The sequence below is a fragment of the Coregonus lavaretus genome (assembly GCF_964263955.1).
Source record: "Coregonus lavaretus genome assembly, chromosome: 2".
Lineage (NCBI taxonomy): Eukaryota > Metazoa > Chordata > Actinopteri > Salmoniformes > Salmonidae > Coregonus > Coregonus lavaretus.
In genome coordinates this window covers 53,584,312-53,597,389 of record NC_139989.1, presented here as the reverse complement: position 1 = coordinate 53,597,389, position 13,078 = coordinate 53,584,312, and the positions used below count along the sequence as shown (strand labels likewise).

The following is a 13,078-nucleotide window of genomic DNA, read 5'->3' as shown; positions in this document are numbered from 1 at the left end:
TATGACACCCTTATGACACACGTGTCCCTTCGTAGGCAGATCGCTGTGAGCCTCAGGGGCAGCCAGCAGAACAGCCTGTAGGCACAGGAGATCTCTCTACCGCCAGAAATGACTGTCCCCAAACCCTCCTTATCCTCCCAGCTGCTCTCCCTACCTACATCTCTGCTAATCTTTAACTCTCCCTCGATCTCTATCGTCCATCTCTCCACGTCTCTCTCTCTCTCTTTCTATCCTTCACTTCGCCATCTCTCTCTCTTTCTATTTCTCCCTATATTTCTCCTTGCCTCTCTCCATCCCTCTCTCTGCCTTTCTGTCCTCTGTTCATTCATTCCTATCAGCTCAGCTCATCTCTCCTCTCCCTGCCTCATCTCTCTGCTTTATCCTGTATTTTCTCTCATTCCTTCTTCTCCACCCTCCGTTTTGTCCCTCAGTCCTAACAGCCTTCCTCCTGAAGTGTCCTCTGTAATATAATCAACCCCTCAGACTTTAACCTCTAACCTTCCTTCCTCCACCACCACCATCTACTGTGTCTGTTGGTAGCCATAGCAACAGTCAAGTCTTTGAAAATACCTATCCTCTCCCCTTTCCCTGTGTAAACTGTCATCTGTAGGTGAAGACCTTAAAAACCCACAGACCCCCCTTCTCGCCCTTCACCTGTCCCCTGTCCCCCACCCACCATCACTACCTTCCTGCCCAATGAGAGAGGTCAAAACCCTCACCCTTGACCTTCACCTCTGAATCACAGAACAATGGCCCCTGTATGTATAGTGTTCAATTCTCTCCCCCACTCTTCTCTGTTCTGTAGAGACAGACAGACAGACGTCTTCAGGCAGGACTGCTGTGTTACGGACTTGGCCAGCTTGTGTGGTGGTAGATCTTTCTTTTATTCTATAATTTTCTTCTTCTTTCGACCTCTTTTTCTTATCTCTCGCTGTTCATCTCTCTCAGCCATCTTTTTTTCTCTCTCATCCTCCAACCTCTTCTCATTCTCCAACTTCTCCCCTCTTTAAATTTGAAAAAGGTCTCTAAAACGCCACTCACAACTCCCCCCCCCTCTTTTCAATTATTTTCTGATAACGAGATGTATGTCTTTCCCACCCCTTTATCGTATAGCCCTCCTCAGGCCTAAGGTAGCCTAACCTACAACCTCAGCCCATCTTACCTTTCAAAAATGGCTGCCACGGCAGCCATCTTGATTTTCTTAGATTACCTTGGTCCGCTGAATTCTGTTCTCACCTATTAACCTTGTCAGGCCCTGCACCCATTATTCACTGAGAGATCAGAGGATCTGAATAGAGCTTTACAACTCTATTGTCTCTGTATAACAATAATAGCCCTTCATCTAATATCTACTATAGATGTAGCACATGTAGTTTCAATGATGTTATATCCTCCTGCCAATAACCACTACTAAACCCAAACAGATAAACATTATTATATTATTCAACCACACAGAGGATGCTTTCTGTGTACGGCTGTGCAGCTGCTTGTCCTGTGAGACATATGTATGTGCACTGCATGTTGCATGGGGGGGAAGCAGGGAAGAATGGGGGTATGTATCACAGGGTTTTGGGGTGGGTGAACGGAGTGGTTGGCATGGTCTTGCTGCATGTCTGGGATGTCGCCATGACAACGGTTACCGCGAGCCTGTCTCACACACACTTACGTCACGTTGTCTGTGTGTGTTGTCTGTGCATGTGTGTGTGTGTGTGTGTGTTGGCTTGTGTCCATTTCTCTTATATTGACAAGACCAGAAGGTGGATAAAGGATAAATGAAAACGATGACTTTCCCCTACCATGTCCCTCAGTTTTGGTTTATCGCTTTATGGCCTGGTCTCTGTTAAACTTTGTGAACCTCCAATCCACTAGGGGGAGCTCTGTTAGTGGCAGCCAGCTGTCTGATCTTACTGATTTAGAATCAGATTAATCTCCCATAATCCTGAACTAAACCATTCAAGGGGAAAATGCACAAAGCTGACATTTGATCAGAGTCTAGCTTCATCCTACACCAGCTATCAGAGAAGGTATAAATAATGCTGTGACACTACTGAACCTGTGAGGTCCTCCTAAGTAACACAACAAGGACTGTTATTCATATCTGTGTACAGACATGAACAACGTAACACCCACAAGAGGAACCAACCAACTCCTAATAATCAGTAGTGATAGTATAATATTAACCTTTTTAACCCTTTGGCTCTCACAGGCTGTAAAGAAATCATGGTATCATTTGCCACCGCTATGAAAGGGTCAAATGACTGAAATATCAATGTTTATATCTATTTGGTACTGAACGTACCTAATAACAACTCAGCTGCCGAACATCTGCCATAACCTGTGTAGCAATGTCAATGACACATTATGTAGTTGACGTTGACAGACAGAAGTACAGATAGACAGACAGACTCATAGAACCTGCTACAAAAAACGACAGAGCTCCCTTTCCTCTTTTCCCCCTCTCCCTGTCTCCTCACCTGGAGGTTCAGAACACACCTACACCACCACTTCCTGGGACACACACCCTTTTTACTCACCCACCTTCCCCCGATTGGCTCTTTCCAACAGAGGCTGCTGCGGATGGACCTCCCGGTCGCCGACGACAACTCGGTCCACTTCAACTCCACCCTGATGGCCCTGATCCGCACAGCGCTGGACATCAAGATCGCCAAGGGTACGGAAGGTTTGGAACCCCTCTTTCCTGCTTGCCTTTTTCACCATCTCTTCCCCCTGTTTCTTGTCTTCCCTAGAACAGAGCAGTGCAGTCTGCTACTGTAAGGTGGTTGTGTATCGTGTGTACCCTGCTGTCCCTGAGACCTACATCGGTACCTCTGCTTCTCCCACTGTATCCTAAGTACAGCTCTTTTTCTATAGAGTTTGTATAGTTCTTATTAAACAATAAAATGTGATGTGCACTACTAGCCATAGTTTCAGTGTAATAGCGTTTCAAATAGGCTACAGCTCTTTTTTGTAGACTTTGTAGAGTTCTTATGTGAAATAACAGTAATAGTTTCAATGTAATTGAGTCCCACTTTATTTGGTTGGCCCAATCAAACTGAAGATGGCCAGACATACTAACTATTTAATCACAATGTCATTGTGTTGCTGTTCACTTCAGTTGAGTTACATGGGTCATCCATACTATACATTTAAACTGGGAGTCAAAGCTCACCTCTATTAACAAACCAATTCTCTTGTGTCTGTGTGCTTGTGTGTGTTTTCATGTTTGTGCCTCTATGGCTCTGTTATTATTTGTATCGATGTGCATGTGAATGTGTGTGTTTATGTGTGTGTGTTGCTATTATATGTGTGTGTGTGTATATGCGGGTACACATGTCTGTGTGTGTACCTTGGTGCATATGTGTGTGTGTGTGTGTGTGTGTGCCTGTGTGTGTGTGTCATTGCGTGTGTGTAGGAGGTGTGGACAAACACCAGATGGATGCAGAGCTGAGGAAAGAGATGATGGCGATTTGGCCCAATCTCTCCCAGAAGACCCTGGACCTCTTAGTCACGCCACATAAGTGTAAGTTGCAGTGTGTTTGGACCGCGACGCCTCTGCAACGCGATGCCAGTGTCTGTCTACTTCTTCACGCCACCTGAGGACAGCTTCTCTCAACCAGTCTCCTTCACTGCTGCACCCTCTGATAAAGCAGGCACAGCTCCCTACACACACACACACACACACACAAAAAAACACACACACTTATGCTTATTATGTACACATAGACACATACCAACACACACAGGATCCCATGATTCCCACCAGTCCGATCCTCCAAGATGCCACACCTCATTTTAGACCTCCATCTCCAGCCTCCATATACCTCCACCAGCCCTAGCCCCATTTTCCTACAGCAGGCCGTGTACCCCATCCACCATCCACCACCCCCAGAACCAGTCCTCACACAGCCATACAGACCTCTTTTCTAGCACCCATATCACACCTCCACCCAACCCAACAACTGTACACAGTAGGCCTCCTCCTAAAGCCCCAATGCAACAATTCCAACAGCTAGTGATTCCGGGTCACACCTCCAGCAGACCCAATACCAGCAGGCTGTCTGCCCAGCTCTGTGCCTGAGATCAGGGGGTGCCTCTCTATAGACCAACTCTCTATAGTAGTCTTTTCACTCCAGGGGTTTAGTTCATACAGTACTACTCTAGGGTAGAACACTCCAGGGGTTTAGTTAGTAGTACAGTAGGTCAGAACACTCCAGGGGTTTAGTTAGTAGTACAGTAGGTCAGAACACTCCAGGGGTTTAGTTAGTAGTACAGTAGGTCAGAACACTCCAGGGGTTTAGTTAGTAGTACAGTAGGTCAGAACACTCCAGGGGTTTAGTTAATAGTACAGTAGGTCAGAACACTCCAGGGGTTTAGTTAGTAGTACAGTAGGTCAGAACACTCCAGGGGTTTAGTTAGTAGTACAGTAGGTCAGAACACTCCAGGGGTTTAGTTAGTAGTACAGTAGGTCAGAACACTCCAGGGGTTTAGTTAGTAGTACAGTAGGTCAGAACACTCCAGGGGTTGAGTTAGTAGTACAGTAGGTCAGAACACTCCAGGGGTTTAGTTAGTAGTACAGTAGGTCAGAACACTCCAGGGGTTTAGTTAGTAGTACAGTAGGTCAGAACACGGCTGCTGTGCATGTCTGGGGAATACATACAGGACTAGAAGGAATGCACAAGTGCCAAAGTACTAGTTGCTATGTAGATATTAGATGTCTATTATATGAAAGGAAGCATGATTTACAGTATAGGTAAAGGCATCTGGTCCAGGTTCGGTGTAGCTACTCACCAGATTGCTAATTGTACCTAATCTTTACCAGAATGCACAGGCTTCTGTGCCCTGCTAATAACGTTCACACCAAATTGAAATAAAATGTGTGGTAATTTAGCATGCTGGTGAATGGTGTACAGAACTGACCAATAGCACAATACTTGTGAACTGGACTTTATGCCCTTTTATTGTGAAGATGTGATCTGCTGTTGAAACCTGGAAATGACTCTCTTCCAAAGACTGTTTTCACACTTTTTTCTATTCTGAAGCTCTGTTGTGTTTATCTGTTTGGAGATAACAAACTGCAAGGTTCAAATTCAGGGAACCATTGGTCCAGCATCAGAATGCCAAAAAAGCATCAAAACAGCCCCAGTAGTTCTGTTGGTACTGACCAGTCCTCTGCCAGGTCCCCCATCTACACAATGAAGTGGTCTTGAGTCTTGTCTTTTGATTGAAGACCACCAATCAGTAGTGCTAGAAATACAGATATTGCTAGAAAAGATCTAAACAAAGAAAGACTACAGTTACACAGAGAAAGCGAAAATGTGACACATTATCATTTTTTAGTCCGAGTCTGTTTGTGAAAAGACTATCAGCTCTGTGTTCGTGTATATGTGTGTGTATTCGTCTGTGAGAGTGTGTGTACGTCTGTGTGTGTACAAGTGTGTGTGTCTCTCTATCTGTGTGCATGTCTCGTCCCCTCTACTCCCATCCCTCTCGCTCAGGGTCCCATACGAAGTGGTCTAATCGTGCAGGGTAACTTGTCCCTCTCTCAGCAGCAACAGACCTGACGGTGGGGAAGATCTACGCTGCCATGATGATCATGGAGTACTACAGGCAGAGCAAGGCCAAACGCTCTCAGGCGAGGCTAGAGGCGGAGCAGGTACAACTACTGTCCCTAGGAACCATCTCCAAACCTTCAGACAATGCAGACTGACTGAGGGCAGAGTCAAACTGACTAGAAATACTGCTGTGCTGTTAGTACAGGGGTCAAAGCAGAGCTGTGACAACCCATAACCACACCCACCCCCAGTCTTACTATAGCCTTTACTTACTATGTTGTTATTGTAAGGTCACTTGTTATCATTGACCTCACCTGGCTAAAGGTTAGTGGTCAAAGGTTAGAGAACCACTGCCACTGGGTTTACCCACTCTAGCCTTGTCTCTCTGCATCCTTCCATCCTCCCTTCCTGCCTCTCTATCTCTGCAGTTAGTCAGGGTTTAAGGTATGAAACTTTAATCTGTGAGGCCCTCTGGTGGACAAAGTATGTCACTGCTGGCCTATGTTGTATTATTATTATTATTATTATTATTATTATTATTATTATTATTATTATTATTATTATTATTATTATTTCACCTTTATTTAACCAGGTAGGCCAGTTGAGAACAAGTTCTCATTTGGCTTACATTAGATTAGATTATTGCTAGAGCATCTACACACAGAACCATCAGATTATATTTCAAGCACAATTATATAATTCTGAATCACAATTATTTCTAAAGAAGAAGCACTTTTCTTGCTATAGAGAATCTTTGAATTGGTCTGGGCTGGGTGTCTTTGTCACAGCTCTGGATGGCGAACACTGTATGACGTTAATGTACATTGCTCACCTAAGCCTGTTCCTCTTTATCCTCCCTCTCCCTGGCTGTGAATCCACTGCTAGTGATGATGATGATGATGATGATGATGATGATGATGATGATGCTAGTCTTCCCAAGCCTGTAGCCACACCCTGGCCTTGGACTGTTGCCCTATACCCTGGACTGTAGCATTGCACAGTAGCCCCCATTCCCTGTAGACAGAGAGAATGCATATACAACCAATACAAAGCATCTTGTGTTTATGTAGTCACATGTGAAGCTATTTCAGAAATGTTTTAACTGTAAAGTAAAAGATGACGTTTTAAATTACGGAGATTGTTTTATTTTGTTTTATTTGTATTTCTCACGCACACACATACACACGGTTCCCTATTTTACAGACAGAGTCCTACTCCTCCACTCCTCCTACTCCTTCTCTCTCACTGCACTCTAAGCATACCACTTTCCCTGCTCTGCTATTGCCACCTGCCACCACTCTCTATACACAACTCTCAGCCATATCAATTCCCCATGACTTCATTGCTGCCATCCAGCATTCCTTCCTTGTAGGATAGCACAAGGAAGAGGTTGGTCTTGAAGGGATAGTCACTAAATTTGAAGTAAAAAATAATAATCTTAGCCTCCCAGTCAACTCTTTGGCTCTGACACATGATGTGAAGGGCGTGAGAGAGGCAGAATATTGAAAGAACTAGGAGTTAGTTGAGAGAGTCTGGCTCTGTCTGAGCTTTAGAAACTGACCTCATACATGCCTTAGCCATGTGTATAGATTTGTATACACACATGCTTTTTGAAGAGTTGGTTGGATGGGACCTACAATATGAGTCAGGGGATAGTTTGATTGTAGAAGTCACAGGAACTCCTCAGGAACATGATGGAGCTATTTAAGAAGGATACCACGTAAACAACTATAGAAACCACCCTCTATCACCTGTAAAACTACAATTGAAGACTCATAAGACAAGCTGAGAAGATTCAAGAGTTGGTCACCCAATACTTACAAGTCCAAGTCATTGGACATTTGACCGTGACCATGTCATAGGCTTGGTCTTCATTCACAACCACAACCATACCACCCAGCTGGTCCTTGTGCTTTTATTCTAATGCTCCCAAGGTGTACTTACCCATGACCACAAACATGTATGGAGCACAAACACTCACACACTGGAGTTTCTTGGGCAATGAATGTTATCAAGCTTTTCAGACTCTTCAGCATGCTCACATGACATGTCACAGCCCGATGACGATAATTGATGATGTCAATGCAACATCCTCATCCAATCGTTGCCATGAGCACTGCACCACCCATCCTGCTCTCCAGCCAATGTCTGCTCTCCAACCCTTTACCCCTACACACCCTCTCCCCTCTCCCCTGTACCCCTCTCTACACCCCCTCTTACTGAGATGTCCCTCACTCTCCTCCCCCTTGCACCCTCACCTCCCTTCCCCTCCTTCCCTCCCCTCCCCTGCTGCTACTTGCTTACAGAAGGACAGGAGCAGAGGAGTGGACTTCCCTCCCTCTTGCACCATTGCATTATCTTATCTCAGACAATATTATTACCATAGTGTTAGATAAGGAGAGACATAGTGAAGGGTAGCATCTATCCTAGTGATGAGAGTTTTTTCCCTGCATGATTCCAGGTAGAGCTTGCTGCCATAGATAAGCATGTGGTTTGTCATGATGTGGGACGGAGAATGGGGATAACCTTGCTTCAAACATTTCAGGTTCGGACAAGAACTGTTCCAAGTGTTTAGAAATGACGATTGGACAAATATTGTTTGGAATGTTTGTCAAAATTACTTTTGTAAAAACATTTGTGTGCTATTTCCTTGTATGACCTGGAACGTTTGTGATGCATCCACTTAAAACGTTGACCCTCCATGGCTCGTGAAATCCTTAAACCAACACAGCTACTTACCATTGATAATCCATTCCAGCTAGCAAGCATATACTGGCCCAGGAGCGGCCCACAGCTGGAAGCCAAATGCGGCCCAACAACATTTTGCCCAGTTATCTTACAAACATAAAAGTAGCAGTTGGTCAGTTTTAAGTGGATGTGTAATAACTGAATGACACTGTATGTGGTCATTTGAATACACTTACTCCCAACATGCATTTCACCTACACTAAGAAAAACATGTGCTATCTAGAACCTAAAAGGGTCCTTCAGCTGTCCTCATAGGAGAACCATTTGATGAACCCTTTTTGGTTCAAGGTACAGCCCTTTCTACAGAGGGTTCTGCCTGGAACCCAAAAGGATTCTACCTGGAACCAAAAATGGTTTTCCTATGGGGACATCCAAAGAACCCTTTGGAACCCTTTTTTCTAAGAGTGTACTGTACATTCCCAACAGATCTTCTCTCAGTCCTCGTCTTCCTCTCTCTTTTTCATCCCTCCTCTATCCCTCCTTGTGTCCACTTTCTCTCTCTCGATCTTCGCTCACATGGACTTCTACCTCTATTCTTTCCTTTTCTCATCCTCTCCTCCTGTCGTCCTTTCTCTATCATCCTTTTTATATTCTTTCCTGCCAATTCTCCCTATGTGTCAACATCTGTTTTCAGCAGAGACTTGGAATGTTCTCTTCCTGATGGATCTGTCCATTGGTTTTGCACTGATGTTCTGCCTTGTTCAACTCTTCCTTATTCCCTCCCTGGTCTTGCTGTTCTACCGCTCTAATGGGTTGTTGGACTGGCTCAAACTGCACCCACCGACTCTCATTTCCTGGTTGCCGATAGTGACCATTTGGCTGCTCGAGGTCAAATGAGGGTCAAAGGTCAAAAGTCAAGGTTGAAATCCAATTCGGTCACGAGGTAAACACTGTCGATCCTGTCGAATGGGTTGTGTATTAAATGGCACCCTTTTCATGTTACAGTGCACTTCTTTTGAATCAGAGCCTAGGTGAAAAACAGAAATAGTGTGTCATTTGAGATTTGTTCCTTTGAGCAACATGCAAATTGTCTGATCAGATAAAAAATACTGTAGACAAAGACCTTAATTAATGCCATACAAATCCAGACCTCTTTGTAGCATCCAACTGAACACTTCCACATCCATAGCTAAGTACTGTATACTGTAGGTCATATACAGTGCCTATGGCCCTGGTTAATGCCCTTAATTCATGGTGACCTGGAAGTAGATGATTAATTGGCATGAACCTTCCATTCTCACATTTACAGCAGGGCTCTAACTCCCCTCCCAGAATGCGCTCTGGCTCAGTCAGCCCCTGCTGACTGAAACCCCTCCTCCCCCCTGGATGCTGTGACCTGCTCTGAACTCACTTTCTTCCCCACCTTCCCCATTTCCTGTATGTCTGCCTTAAAGCCGGTGGCCATGTTGTATCTCACACAGAATCGAACGACATTACCGTTTCAGCGCGTGGAGCCGCCCTCTCCCATCCAGGACGGGCCTCTCAGCCTCCCTCCTACCCAGCCAGCAGACCCCGTCAACAGCCTGTGAGTAGACCCCTGTCCCCCCCTCCTCCGCCTCTCTCTCTGGGTCTCTCTCTCTGTCCTCTCCCTCTCTCTCTCTGTTTTCTCTCTCCCTCTTTCTCTGCAGCCAGAGGGAGGATGGGTAGTGGCTCCACAGGTGGAGTGTCGTCCACGAGAAGGAGGAGCAGGACGGCACGCTGGGCGGACACGCCTCACGTGTAGAGGACCTGTGTGTGTATGTGCATGTGTGTGTTCAGAAAGGCTGGTGTATGGGTTTGTGGGGATGAGTGAATGAGTGCATTCAGTTAGCCTCATACAAGCGCTGAATGCATGGGTCTGATGAAGGTGATGTATATGGGTGCCTGGTTTGTGTGTATGCATACATGCGTGAGTGTGTGCGTGTCTGTCTATCCGTGTGTATATATGGGGTCTGACTGTGTGTGTGTTGTAGACCGGTGAAGGGAGGTGGTGTTTGTATGCATGCGAGGGGCCTGTCTGACTGTCTGTGTGTTGTAGACCGGTGGAGGGGGGGGTTCCAGGGAGCCAGTCGTGGGTGACAGTGCGGGCTCAGGAGATGTCCCAGAGAGTAGGCAGCTGGAGCCCTGAGAGACAGCACTCTGAGGACGGCCTGGACAGCAGGCATAACTCACAGGTAACACATACACACAGGCGCGCACACATACACATACATACACACACACACACACACACCAGCATCCAGAGGATTCCCTGGACAACAGACATAACTCATAAGGGTATATACTCGCACACACATACGCACAAATAGAGATCAATACAGTACATGCATGCCACATGTACAGTATGTCATTGCACACAAGAACACACTAAGAAATGGTTCCAAGTAAACATGAAATAATGATTTTCTTTCATGTTATTCATGTTTCATGTTGTTAGTCTGAACATCCACATATTTGCATTGGACTGGTTCATATAGATCTAGTGTCCTGGTGCTCTTCACTTACAGGATATTTAGGGAATCCATTGTTGAATCAACTCGTAAACAGTTACCATTGGCTCTGTTTTATTCCTGCCTGTTGTCCAATTCCATATGGTCCCTATAGCTCCCCCCCCCCCCATAGGCACTTGGACAGATCTGAAAGGTGTATAGGTGTAAGCAATACAGCACATTAATCTAATGGCATCTAATGGCAGGAGTTAGAGTTAGTTATTGGGAAAATGTGAACATGTTGGTTTCCCTATAACCTGCCCTGATTGGCTATGCCTGCCTTAAACCCTCCCACCATTCACATCCCATACCCATCTATCCCCAAGCCCTCAGCCCCCAGGCCCTCAGCCTCTAAGCCCTCATCCCCCAAGCCCTCAGCCCCCAAGCCCTCATCCCCCAAGCCCTAAATAACATATTACAATCAAAATCAAAATCAGTCTGTTTAAGATAGAGATATCTGTTTTTTTGTATCGGCTGCATCTCAATCCACCACATATGGCTAGGTCGGCATTCTGCATCTGCTGTGGAAAGTGGCAGAACTACAGCAATGTTTGTCAGACCAGGAGAAATCCCGAAAATCGGTCTCCTCACGAAAACGTCTGTAGCATCCAAATGATGGTGTTCTCCGTTTTGCTCTACGACACCCACAAGTGTCACGGGACTCGTCTGAAAGTGACCCTGTACCAGTTTAAAAAAGGAATCGAAATATGGAAGTATGCTATATATACAAAAGTTTGTGGACACCTCTTCAAATTTGTGGATTCGGCTATTTCAGCCAAACCCATTGCTGACAGGTGTAAAAAATCAAACAAACAGCCATGCAATCTCCATAGCCAATCATTGGCAGTAGAATGGCCTTACTGAAGAGCTCAGTGACTTTCAACGTGGCACCGTCATAAGATGCCACCTTTCCAACAAGTCAGTTCATAAAATTTCTACCCTGCTAGAGCTGCCCCAGTCAACTGTAAGTGCTGTAATTGTGAAGTGGAAATGTCTAGGATCAACAATGGCTCAGCCGCAAAGTGGTATGCCACACAAGCTCACAGAATGGGACCACCAAGTGCTGAAGCGCTTAGCGCATAAAACTCGTCTGTCCTCAGTTGCAATGAGTTCCAAACTGCTTCTGGAAGCAACGTCAGCACAATAACCGTTTATTTTTTTATTTTTTTATTTTTATTATCATTTTTATTTATTTTTATTTTTAGGGGGTAGATCAGCTTTAATATTGCAGATAGATTGTAGCTTCCATCAGTGTAATTGTCTGCATCATTTCCAATCGCCCATATATTTTTGGGTAAATATATATATATATACAGTACCAGTCAAAAGTTTGGACGCACCTACTCATTCAAGAGTTTTTCTTTATTTTTAGTATTTTTTACATTGTAGAATAATAGTGAAGACATCAAAACTATGAAATAACACATATGGAATCATGTAGTAACCAAAAAAGTGTTAAACAAATCAAAATATATTTGAGATTCTTCATATAGCCACCCATTACAGACACTTTATTGGCTGTCTGTTTTGACATTTATGAATGTGTTATTCAATGCGTTTCTATAGTCTATAGTAGTAAAGGGCAAATTCTACATTTTATCAAATATATCTATATTTTTTTGTATGTACCTAAAGGGGTTCAAAACAACCTAAATCAAATAGCTAAACGATCCATGGTATGACCATCTTAAAACAATTCCATATGTTAGCTTAGACTTTTAGAGGTTACATTTCAAATTCAATGGGGTAGGGATGTCCCAAGGATACCGGATAGCACGGACCAAGCCCTCAGCCCCCAAGCCCTCAGCCCCCAAACCCTCAGCCCCCAAGCCCTCTATCCCCAAGTCCTCTGCACCGAAGCCCCCTGCCTCAGCCTCAGCCTCAGCCTCAGCAGTTCCCGCTTTTGATCCAAGTCCAGGTCCAAGCCCTAGCTCCTAGACCACAGCCCTAGCCCCTCGCCCTAGATCTAAACCTAGCCTTAAACCTTACCCCGTCCCCATTTCCCAGGCACAAAACCCCAGTCCCCCAACACTACACTACATGCTACTGTACACCACAGGAGGCTGCTGAGGGGAGGACGGCTCATAATAATGGCTGGAACAGAGCAAATGGAATGTCATTAAACACATGGAAACCATGTGTTTGATGTATTTGATACCGTTCCATTAATTCCACTCCAACCATTAACACGAGCCCATCCTCCCCAATTAAGGTCCTACCAACCTCCTTTGCTGTACACACTACACTCACCCACACTCACATGGGATAAAGGATGACAAACACACCATTGTCCCCCATCGTATTCCTTCA

At 45.0% G+C, this 13,078-nt stretch overlaps 1 pseudogene across 1 annotated transcript in view; it reads left to right on the top strand.

Moving 5' to 3' along the window:
* The window catches only part of LOC311139668 (voltage-dependent P/Q-type calcium channel subunit alpha-1A-like), a 45,004-nt pseudogene that overhangs the window by 21,498 nt on the left and 10,428 nt on the right, over positions 1-13,078 (top strand). Inside the window, exons 3-7 of the transcript in view lie at positions 2,566-2,680; positions 3,413-3,520; positions 5,547-5,653; positions 9,722-9,825; positions 10,318-10,453. The product of the transcript in view is annotated as a voltage-dependent P/Q-type calcium channel subunit alpha-1A-like (transcript). The remainder of the gene's footprint in view (positions 1-2,565; positions 2,681-3,412; positions 3,521-5,546; positions 5,654-9,721; positions 9,826-10,317; positions 10,454-13,078) is intronic.